This window comes from Myotis daubentonii, chromosome Y, assembly GCF_963259705.1.
Source record: "Myotis daubentonii chromosome Y, mMyoDau2.1, whole genome shotgun sequence".
Classification (NCBI taxonomy): domain Eukaryota; kingdom Metazoa; phylum Chordata; class Mammalia; order Chiroptera; family Vespertilionidae; genus Myotis; species Myotis daubentonii.
The window spans coordinates 7,006,162-7,017,099 of NC_081862.1; positions in this window are offsets into that span (position 1 = coordinate 7,006,162).

The window sequence follows — 10,938 nt, forward strand, 5'->3', positions numbered from 1 at the left end:
ACTAAGGAAAGAATCAACAGCCTTGGGACTTGCCAAGATAAAAATTGCCAGACATTCTCATCAACTCTGAGACAGCTATGGCCAGTAAAAGGAGACCTTGAAATGTAGTCTGTGCCCAAGATACTGGGCATAGGAACCTTGAATCCTATAGAAGGAGAGATTTATAAATTCCCTTGAATCCCACTGGGCAAATCAGAGTAGTTAAGATCACACCTGTGCTTTACCAAAGGTGAATTACCATAGTTAGACCTACATTGCTTTTTAAATAAATTTGCTAGCTTTGCTCTTTTACATAGTTCTTTGTGTTACTAAAATGATGCTGAATATCACTCGGCTACATTTCTTCTCATGTACATGCAAAGACCTGATGGGGGAGGGGTAGGAAGTGCTCTCCCTTCCATTCCAGGGGCTGTCCAATTACATCATCTCTGGCTTTGGGGTTCCCTATAACAAATTGTTTAACTCATTTCTAGAAGTGCTTTAAGAACAGAATATAGAAAAATAAAGTTATAATTATACTTTGAAGAACATAAAGTAGTCTAACTTATGTGGTCCATGTTACTATTTACTATATGCTTAGTCTAAGCAGGTAGGCATTCTAAGACATACCTTCTCTTAAAGGACCAAATTTTCCAAACACTCTTTCAAGTGTTTTTTCATTGCTCTGTATACCCAGGCCTCCTACAAACAGCTTCTAGGTCTCTCAACTTCCACCATTGTGCTCTAAATGGTTAAAAATAGACACATAGCAAAAAATTAATTATAAGCCAAAGAACATAACTTTTATTACACTGCCTTTCAAATATTCAAGTGAAGCAACATGCACAAGCTTACTTTTAAGAATGTGCATTTTTTTGTATCCTTAATATTGTTGAAAATATTAATGATTCCCTGCCCCATTTTGCCCCCAGTTTCCACTCTGCCAGGTTTCAGCCTTACCCTGGCCCTTCAACACCCTGTTACATGTGTCCAAGGGTGACGTATGTATGAATAAAGGTCCTTTAGTTAATCTCGCCAGAACATAGCTAATCCACTTCTTTTTGAGGTTCATGAGTCTTTTCCACGTTTCCATGCCTCTGATTCTATTTGATCCATCAGTTGATTTTGTCATTAAATTTCACATATAAGTGCATGCAATAATGAGGTATCTGTCCTTCTCTGGCTGGTTTAGTTCACATACATAAAAATCCCAAGATTCCTGTACTCTCAAAGGAAAGGAGATCCTTCTTTTTCATACCTACAAAGTGTTCCAATCCTGGAAACGTAGCACAGCTTTTTTATTCACTCCTCTATTGATGGGTACTAGAGTTGTTTCCCCTCTTAGTTTTTGTAAACAATGATGCCATAAACACAGGGGTGCATATATTCTTTCTGAATGGTATTTGGGGATTTTTAGGGTATCATTCCTAGACGTCTGTCCCAGGATAAAACAGTGGTTCCATTTTTAACATTTGTAAGAATCTCCACCCTGTGTTCCATAGTGATTACAAAAGTCTGTGTCCCCTCCAAACTTGCTGTTTATTGATTTATTCATGATGACCGTTCTGGCATGTTCCAGGTGGTACATCATTGTCATTTTCATTTCCAAGTCTCAGATGGTTAGTGATGTTGAGCGTTTTTTCATATGTGCCTTCACCCTTCTTACTTCCTCCTGGGAGGAGTGACTATTCAGGTCCTATGCCCATTTTTGCATGAAATGTTTGTGTTCATTTTATGAATTTGTGTAAGATCTTTATGTATTTTGGAAAAATGCTGCCTAATCAGATTCATTATAGGCAAATACTTTTTCCCATAGAGTAGTTTCTCTTTTCATGTTGATGCTTGTGTCTTTTGCTGTGCAGAAGCTTTCTATTTTGATGCAGTCCATCTCTTTAGTTTTTCATTTCTTTCTCTAGCCCTAGGCAAGGTGTCTGTGAAAACTCTGCTCAAAGAGTGAGATGTTGCTGCCTAAGTCTTCCCTTTGGATTTTTATGGTATCACAACTCATATTTAAGTACTTTTTTGCTCTTATGGGTTTCTTCTATAGTATAGGTATAAGTTAGAGATAGAGCTTAATTTTTCTGCAAATACCTGTCCAATTTTCGCAACACCATTTATTGAAGACACTGTTTTTATTCCATTAATTCCCATTCACCCTGTGTCAAATATTAATTGAGCTTAATGGCTCTGAGGGATTTCTGAGGTCCCTATTGTGTCCCATTGGTCAATATGTCAGTGTTTGTGCCAGTTGGAGACTCTTTAGTTAGCAATCGCTTTGTAGTATAACCTGATTTCCAGTATTGTGAGCCCTCCAATTTTGTTTTTCTTTCTCAAGATTTCTGCACCTACTCAGAGTCTTCATTGGAAGCTTATACATTTTGAAGTATTTGTTTTGCATCTATGATTTATGCCATTGTTATTTTAATAGAGATTGCCTGACATCTACAGATTTCTTTAGGTTATACGGACATTTTAATGATGTTAATTCTTCCCACCCATGTACATGGTAAATGCTTGCATCTTGTTTGCATCCCTATCCTATTTGTATTTCTGAAAAGCAACTAAGTTTGTAGCTCTCTTTAAAAGAAAAAAAAAGGCTTTTAAAAGAAACTCCACAAATATGGCCTAGAAAAACTCTGGAGAAAAAGCAGAAGGAGATTCCCTTCAAATATCTAGAAAACTGTAATTAAAAATAAATCAATTAAGCCTCAAAAAGTAAACAATTTGCATTTTGCCTCCCCTAACAAAGTTTATTTCAATATACTCAAAGACTAATAGCAGAAATCCAATCAGTGTCATTTAGTGTCCACATCCAAGGACAAAGGAAGTTAGGAAATAAGCCTTATTTTAGACTAATTTAAATTAGCAAATGAAAATAAAAGAATATTCATGGGAACTTAGTTGTAATAGGTAGAAACCTATTCCTGGAGCAGTCACTGTTTTTACTGATAGTGCATCTCATGGTAAAGCTGCTTATACTGCAATAAATTCAGAACAAGACATTCAGACCAGTCATACTTCTGTGCAAAGGACTGAATTAGAAAGGATCAAGGCTGGCTCGCAGGATTTCCAAAAGCCTCTTCATATTTTCTCTGATCTGCCTATGCTGTCGGCCTGGTAAAGAAAACTTCAACTACCCAATTAAAATGGCTCGGTGACCAAACCCTATCTATTCTATTTAAACAAGACCTGGTGCTTGAACAAAAGGAAATGTATAAACCTATTAATTACTTATTTTACTAAAACCGGCCACAGAATCTCATCAGCTTTTATTTACATCAGCCTGCCAAAATAATGTACAGCAGGCAAAACAGATTATCAAGGAATGTCCCCCTTGCATGTTACATCTGTTACAAAGGCCTCTAAATCAGAACTTGAAAAACAAAAGTGGGGGAATAGTGAACAAATCTCTTGTAAGTAGACTACACCAAGCCTTAGTTACTTTAATTTTTTTCCCCCTTGCAATGCTGATGGCAAGACACCCATGGAAAGACACTGTTGAAAGAATAAGCCAAAGAAAAATGGTCTGGTTAAATGGAAAGATACCGAGTCTGGCTTATGGAAGGGTCCCTTTTTTAACCTTTGGTCCAGGATATGCTTGTGTATTTCCAGAAAACTCCTCCACGCCTGGGTGGATTCTTGCAACATGAATCTGAGAGAGGAACTGACCAGACTACTCCAACCACAGATAGAAGTGGCCCTAGCACTACACTGACAGAAGAGAAACATCCAGAGATGGGGGATGGTAAAGACACCTTGCCATGGTAGCACTCATCAGGTGTGCATGAGTACAGGTTGCCCTGGGCAAAGCCAAAAATGTCATTGTCATTTCTCACTGTTGTCCACCATCCAGAACTTGAACATCACTGCCACATGTCACAAGGGGACAGTGACGGGGAAAGGGACCCATAAAGAACTGATGGCCCAGAAAGAAGTCTAGAAAGAAATAAGTCCTTAAATACCTGACAATGATACTTAAAAGGACATGAAAGACCTGAATCCTTTTCATTGTATCTTCCTACAGTTCCTTTTCAGAATAACCACTATTGCCTCTCTTTCTTTTCCTTCTACTTTTACTTCTAGTCTGAAGATGCAGATTGATAAGTCTTAAAAGGATCTGAGCCCTGCAAATGGCATAGACCTTTCTAAACTAATTAATAAAAAAAGGGGGGGATGCTGGGGTAAAGATGAACAGTAGTGAGCATATCAATGCGAGAATTCCAATAGAAGGCTAATGGACTTTCATATTCTGCAGGGCTGAAAATCAGCATTATGTAAACCTTCTGTTGGCAAAATGGTCAGTGCTCCTTCATTTTTTGCGGCTGCATACTATTCCAGTGTGTAGATATACCACAGTTGTTTAACCCACTCATCTGCTGACCAGCACTCAGGCTGTTTCCAAATCTTAGCTATTGTAAATTGTGCTGTAGTGAACATAGAGGTGCATGTATCCTTTCTGATTGGTAATTCTAGGTTCCTGGGATATATTCCTAGAAGTGGGATCACTGGGTCAAATGGGAGTTCTGTTTTTAGATTTTTAGGGATCTCCATACTGTTCTCCATAGTGGTTGCACCAGTCTGCATTCCGCCAGCAGTGAAGGAGGGTTCCTCTATCCCCCGCCCCCCCCCCGCATCTTCACCAGTACTTGCCCTTTGTTGATTTGTTGAAGATAGCCATTCTGACAACTTTGAGGTGATACCTCATTGTCCTTTTGATTTGCACCTCTCGGATGATTAGTGACTCTGAGGCTCTTTATATGTGTCTCTTGGCCTTCCTTTTGCCTCTTGGAAAAGTATCTATTTAGGTCTGTTGCCCATTTTTGTGATTGGGTTGTTTATCTTCCTTTTGTTAAGTTGTATAAGTTCCCTGTAAGTGTTGGAGATGAAACCCTTATCAGAGAGAACATTGGCAAATATGTTATCCCATGCAGTGGGCTTTGTTGTTGTCTTGTTGATGGTTTCTTTTGCTATGAAGAAGCTTTTTATTTTGATGTTGTCCCATTTGTTTATCTTAAGTTTATTTTCCATTGCCCCAGGAGCTGGGTCGGTGAAGATATTGCTTCAGCATATATCTGAGACTCTGCTGCCAGTGGCTTCCTCTAATATTTTTATAGTTTCCAACTTTATGTGTTAAATAATTTATCCATTTTGAGCCTATTTTTGTGCATGGTGTAAGTTGGTGGTCTAGTTTCATTTTTTCATGTGTCTGACCAAATTTCTCAGCACCATTTATTGAAGAGATTGTCTTATCTCCATTGTATGTTTTTGCATCCTTTGTGAAATATTCATTGAGCTTAGTGGTTTGGATTGGTTTCTGGGTTCTCTATTCTATTCCATTGGCCAATATGTCTTATCTTGTGCGAGTGTCCGGCAGTTTTGAGCAGAGTTGCTTTGTAATAAAGCATTATATCTGGTATTGAGATCCCTCCTACTTTGTTCTTGTTTCTCAGGATTGCTGCCGCTATTCGTGGTCTTTTTTTTATTCCATATGTATTTTTGGAGAGTTGCGTCTAGGTCTGTGAAATATGCTGTTGGTATTTTAATGAGGAGTGCATTGAATCTATAGATTGCTTTGGGTAGTATAGCCATTTTAATAATGTTGTTTTTACCAATCCATGAACAAGGTATGTTCTTCCATCTATTTATGTTTTCCTCTATCTCTTTTTTCAACATCTTCTAGTTTTCTGAGTGGAGGTCTTTTACCTCCTTAGCTAAGTTTATCCCTAGGTATCTTAATTTTCTTAGTGGGATGATAAATGGGATTCTTTTTTCAATCTCTCTTTCTGTAAGTTCACTATTGGTGTATAAAAATGCCATATATTTCTTGGCGTTAATTTTGTAGTCTGCTACATTTCCAAATTCATTTAATAAGTTTACTAAATTTTTGAAGGAGTGTTTGCAGTTTTCCATGTACAGTATCATGTCCTCTGCAAGTAGTGACACTTTACTTCTTCTTTTCCAATTTGGGAATCCTTTATTTCTTTTTCTTTGTGATCACCCTGACTAGGACTTCCAGCACTGTGTTGAACAGGAGTGGGCATCCCTGCCTTGTTCCTGTTCTAGAGGGAAATGGTTTTAGTTTTTGCCCATTGAGTATGATGTTGGCTATAGGTTTGTCATATAAGGCTTTTATTATGTGGGAGGATAATTCTTCTATTCCTACTTTGCTGAGTGTTTTTATCAGAAAAGGCTGTTGCACTTGGTTAAATGCCTTTTCTGCACCAATTGATATGATTGTGTGATTTTTCTCTCTCAAATAGTTTATGTGATGTTTCACGTTCACTGATTTGAGATATTGTACCATCCTTGCATCCCTGGAATAAATCCCACTTCGTCATGGTGTATGATCTTTCTAATGTAATGCTGCATCTGGTGTGCTAGAATTTAGTTGAGGATGGCAGCATCAATATTCATCTAGAATATTGTCCTATAAGTCACTTCCTTTGTGGTGTCTTTTTCTGGTTTTGGGATTATGGTAATGCTGGCTTCATAAAAAGAGCTTGGAAGTATGCTTTTCTCTTGAATTATTTGAAATAGTGTGAGAAAGGTTGGTTTTACTCCTTCTTTGAATGTTTAGTAAAACTCCCCTGTTAAGCCATCTGGTCCAGGGCTTTTTGTTTTTTGGAAGCTTTTTGATTACTGTTTCAATTTTATCAGTATTTATCAGTCTGTTCAGAGTTTTTGCTTCTTCCTGATTGAGTTTTGAAAATTTGCCTTTTTGTAGGATTGTGTCCATTTTGTTGAGCTTGTCCAGTTTGTTGTAGTAGAGTTGTTCATTGTAATTATCTACAATCTTTTGTATATCTGTGGAGTCGTTTGTTACTTCACGTCTCTCATTTCTGTTTTTGTTTACTTTGGTCCTCTCTTAGTTTCTTGCTGAGCCTGACTAGAGGTTCATCAATGTTGTTAATTCTTTCAAAGAACCAGCTCTTGGTTTCATTGACCTTTTGAATTATATTTTTCATCCGTACGTTGTTTATTTCTGTTCTGATCTTTATTATCTCTTCTATTCTGTGTACTGCTTTCCTCTCTAGTGGAGTGGCTATTGGAAACCGAGGACAAAACATCTTTTATTTACTTGAATACAGATTTGCCCTGTAGCAAAGCAAAACAGCATATCAAAGGTAAAGTTTGGTAAACAATAAAAGTATTGTCATGTTAGGAGGTTGTCTTCAGCCATTTTTCCCACAGCAGGGTAACAAAATGCTTATTTTCAGACATGCTGAATATCAAAGTCCATTCGCCTTCTGCAGGACTACTGTTGGTCTTTGCCCCAAATTTCCCCCTTTCTGTTTTCTTAATTAATTTAGAAAGCTGCCATTTGATGGGATTAGGTCCTTTTAAGACTTTTCATTCTATATCTTCAGACTAGAAGTAAACATAGAAGAACAAGAGAGAGAGACAATATTGGTTATTCTAAAAAGCAAATGTAAGGAGATTCAATGAAAACAATTGAGTTCCTTCATGTCCTTTTAAACATCGTTTTCACATATTTAAGGAATTAGTCCATAGTAGGCTTCTTTTTGTACTAGAAGTTCTTAATGGGTCTCTTTCCCTGTCACTGTTACCTTGTGACATGTCAGCAATGATGTTCGAGTTCTGGATGTTGGACAAACAGTGAGAAATTACAATGCAGGTCTGACTTCTTTTGGCTTCGTCAAGAGCCACTGGCACCTAACCACAGCTGATGACAGCTAGCATGGCAAGTCATCTTCACCATTTCCCATCGCTGGACTGTTTCTCCTCTATCTCCTCAGCATGTTGCTTGGGGCCAATGCTATCTGTGGTTGGAGTACTCTGGGCAGTTCCTCTCTAAGGTTCATGTTGCAAGAATCCACAGAGGCTTGGAGGAGTTTTCTGAAAATACACAAGCATATCCTCGACCACAGGTTAATAAAGAGACCCTTCCATTAACCAGACTTGGTATCTTTCCATTAACCAGACCATTTTGCTTTGACTTATTCTGACACCAGTGTAATTCCATGGGTGTCTTGCCATCAGCATTACAAGAGAAAAAATTAAAGTAATTAAGGCTTGGTGTGGTCTACTTTCAGGAGAGTTCTTCACTATTCCCCCACTTTTGTTTTTCAAGTTGGGATTTTAGAGGCTGTTGTAGCAGATGTAACATGCAAGGAGGGCATTTCTTGATAATGTTTTGCCGGCTGTACAATATTTTGGCAAGCTGATGTAAAAGCTTGTGAAATTCTGTGGCCTCCTTAATAAAATAACTGATAGGCATATTCATTTCCTGTTGTTAAAGGACCAGGACTTGTTTAAATAGTATAGAAAGGCTTTGGTCACCCAGACATTTTAATTGAGTAGTTGCAGTTCTGTTTACCAGGCCAGCAGCAGAGGCAGATCAGAGATAATGTGAAGAGGCTTTTGAAAATCCTGTAAGTCAACCTTGATAGTTTCTAATTTGATTCTTTGCACAGAAGTATGATTGGTCTGAATGACTTGGTCTGAATTCATTGCATTATAAGCAGCTTTACCATGAGATGAACAATCAGTAAAAAAGTGACTGCTCCAGGAATAAGTTTCTGCTTATTACAACTAAGTTCCCCTGAATATTCTTTTATTTTCATTTGCTAATTTAAATCAGTCTAACATAAGGTTTATTTCCTAACTTCCTTTGTCATTGGGAGGGAACAGTAAATGACACTAATTGGATTTCTGCTATCAGTTTTTGATTATATTGGCATAAGCTTTGTTTAGGGAGACAATATGCAAATTGTTTTCTTTTTGAGGCCTAATACATTTGTTTTTAATTGCAGTTTTCTACATATTTAACAGAAATCTCCTTTTTTTTTTTTCTTCCAGAGTATTTCTAGGCCACAGTTATGGGGTTTCCTTTAAAGGTCTTTTTCTTTCTTTGATATAGAGCTACAAAGTTGGTTGCTTTTCAGAAATACCAATGAGAGTAGTATGCTGGCCAATACTGTAATGCATACAGATTAAGTAAAACTAACTATCTTTTTACTTATGGTGTCTTATTAATGGTGAGATTTAATGCTTAATGAGTATTTTTGTGTTTTTTATATATATTTCTATTGATTTTTTACAGAGAGGAAGGGAGAAGGATAGAGAGTTAGAAACATCGATGAGAGAGAAACATCGATCAGCTGCCTCCTGCACACTGCCCACTGGGTATGTGCCCACAACCAAGGCACATGCCCTTAACCAGAAAGGGACATGTGATCCTTGAGTCCACAGGCCAACGCTCTATCCACTGAGCCTAACTGGTTAGGGCGAATAAGTTTTTTTTACCTTGTCAAAAGTAGCAGAAGTGATTTAAAAGTTTCTCCTTTTTACTTGGCTTAAAATTTACTTTTAAACAGCATTCTTTTGGCTGGCGCTCATTTGCATAGGTACAAAAATTTTACCATGGACTGTGTTAAAACCAATTGCTAATAAAATATCTGCTTCTCATATAACTTGAAAGGGTGAGGACTACGCCCTCCATCTTGCCCCAGGGTAAGGGATACGCCCTCAATCTTACCCTGGATCCTCCATTTTGGAGCAGCCATGTGCTCAGCAAGGCTTCTTCCTGGAAGCCCAAGCCTCTGCTATCCACACCCAGAACTTCTTTAAACTAACCAATGACAATCAAGGGAAGTGCACGCCATAGATATGACCACATCCTGTGTAATAAGACACTGACTTGCGCCTGGCCAATTGGCAGGGGCCACAGTCCTTTCTCCTCCCCTTACTCCAACCCCCTATAAAATCCCTCTTCCCACAGGGCTAGCTCTCTCTGCCACTTGCTCTCTCTGCGTCAGTAAGGAGGGTAGGGGAGCCAAGCCTGGGTTTGAATAAAGACTCTTATACTTTTGCATTGGACATGGCTGGCTCCCTGGTGTGGTCTCATGGGGATCCTGAAATCTGGCCATAACATAACTGAGTTTATATGAGACATTGATTATATTGTAAAAAGCTAAATTATTACTTGAATAAAGTATGCATCTTTATTGAGAAAGCAAAGTAAGTAAACTTATACATTTGCCCTATGAAGTACAGATGTTGCACTACCTCCTGGCCTATCTAAAGATCAGGCTGTCAGGTCTCCCATCTTAAAATTCTGCTGCTGAATAATCCAATGTTGCTTAAGAAGTATGCAGCAACTTTATCCTGCCCTTCCTTAGAGGTTGAAAATTTTATAACTTTTAAAATACGTGTATCTAAATAGAACACAGTAATTTTTATTTGATGAAGCTTCAGGAGATTTCAAGTTTATTAGATCAGCCTAATCTGGTTTAAAAATATTTCTTTTAAAAAGAGAGAAAATTATTGAATTATTCCAGCGTCCTTGAAATGTTACAGAGCTATCTCTTGGTTAAAGTCTTGAACTTTAACATGGAAAGACTATCAAAATATGTATGTATAACCAAAAGATTACGTTATACATTTGTTATACATATAACTATTCTAAAATATATCAATTAAATTTAAACTGGTTTTTATATTAACAATTTGGTTCAGACCATAGTGTTAATCCTGCTTTTAATAGGGCCAATATATATTATATCCTAGCTTGAAATTTAACGACGCGTAGAACACATAAGGACTACAATATATGTTTAACTACTAAATTTTTCCAGAGGAAATGCAAAAATTATTTTTCTTAAAATTGAATTTCTAAACTTTATGCATTTTATCATTACAAGCATATAATTTCTCCCAATATAATTTGAACTTTTAACTTTTAGAAGCATTAAACTTTAGTTGGCAAGTTAAATACTTAGCATTTCTTAGGATAATAATACCTTCACATTTTTAAGGATATATTTCAAATAAAATTATTTAAGACCTATCCTATACAATAAAAGGGTAATATGCATATTGACCCTAACTGCAGAACGACTGGGAATGACTGGTCACTATGACACACACTGACCACCAGGGGGCAGACGCTCAATGCAGGTCCTGCCCCTGGCGGACAGTGCACTCCCTCAGGGCAAG